A 1,708-nucleotide genomic window follows, 5' to 3' on the forward strand; every position below is an offset into this window, starting at 1 on the left:
ACAAACACTGAACCCAAATGAATTTAGTCCTAAAATTTCTCACTTTTCAACGGTTTCAAAATTTCCAATTTTTACTCTTTTTTGTTGATGACTTCCTAAAATTTCTTGAACAGATAGTTATTTGGTGCTTCTTCCTCTTCATATCTAATTATTTTTCTAATTGCTAGTTTGCCAGTAAAATTTTACGCTTTCAAACTCCTTAAGATACTGGAATGGAATAAAGTGTAGATGAAGAAGATACTGGAGGTTCCAACTTCCAAGTACATAGATTTGACATTTGAGTTTGATTCAATTATTCACATCTATTTATCTACTTCTGACTTTCTGTATTGTAACCCATAACTATGATTTATGACCCCAAAAAAAAAAAAAATAATAATAATAATAAAGATAAAAAGGTATATGCTGGTGGAGTGATGTTAGAAAGTGGAATACAATGGCGAGGAGAACAATGTGGGTGTGGACGAGGGAGGTGGTGGCAGCTGAAATTACTTGAAGAAAGCACTCACTGTGAATTGGTTTCGTAAAATTTTTATTTTTCTAAAGTAGTTTTTTGGTAAAATTTTTATTTTTCTAAAATAGTTTCAGCTTTTTAAAAACGGTAGCACTTAAGTTTGGTAAAATTATGTTAAAAATAGTTTTTAATAAGTACAAGCATTGTAATTGTATTTGGTAAAACAGTTTTTAAAAATTAAAAAAATTATAATAAACATATTTATAACGAAAAATAATTTTTTTTTTAATTTTAGAGACTAATAATTTAAATATTTATTTAACTTATTCTCTATATTAATATAAATAGAGTTATCATTAGTCAATAATAAAACTTGTATGTAATCCAATATTAGTACTGATACGTCCATTATCTATCTATATATATTGACTCACTTTTACAAATTACAGAAAATAGCACACATATCTCAAGTAAAATTATATATCTATATTTACATATGTATATATATGTTGTTATTATAATTTTGACTAATGTTCATGAAGTTGGTATACGAAAATTTTATGATTGGTTTTCATAAATCAGGTCTCCTTCTTCACGTTTTAAAGAACGGAGAAAAACAAACATCTACTAAAAAATACAAAAACAACGCACAAAAAATAATATAAATAGATAGAAGTTCATACCTAATACGTGATAGAGATGTATTTGTATTGAAATTGTGAAGATTAGGTTGAAAAATAAAAATATATGAAGATTGTGTTAGAATTTATCAAGGCTAGGTTGAGAAATTAGAAATATATGAGTATTTCAATGGCAATATAATGGCGAAAATATGTGTGGAAAAATAAATGAAATCTGGTGTTAATAATTAATAATGGTAATTTTGAATATTTATTATATTAGATTTTTTAATTTTGATAAGTACAAGCCAACTTTGAAAAGCTCATTTTTAGTGCTTTCAAAAGCACTCCTAACTTTTAAAAACCGCAAGCACAAACATTTGGACTTTTTAATTTATGAAACGCAAAATGAAGTACTTATGCTTTTAAAAAGCACAAGTATCTCTTTAAAAAACTTTACCAAACACAGCCTATGTGCGTTGAAAGATTTTCGCATTTTGATTAAATTATTTTTTTCCTCTTAATCCTTATTCATTAGTTGAAAAAGTGGTTGTTCTAACAAAATTTTAAAAATTTGAATTTAAAATTATTTGATTGCAGAAAAATATTGGCTAATTAATTTACATATGATAAA

Source organism: Arachis ipaensis, chromosome B06 (assembly GCF_000816755.2).
Source record: "Arachis ipaensis cultivar K30076 chromosome B06, Araip1.1, whole genome shotgun sequence".
In the NCBI taxonomy this organism is placed as follows: domain Eukaryota; kingdom Viridiplantae; phylum Streptophyta; class Magnoliopsida; order Fabales; family Fabaceae; genus Arachis; species Arachis ipaensis.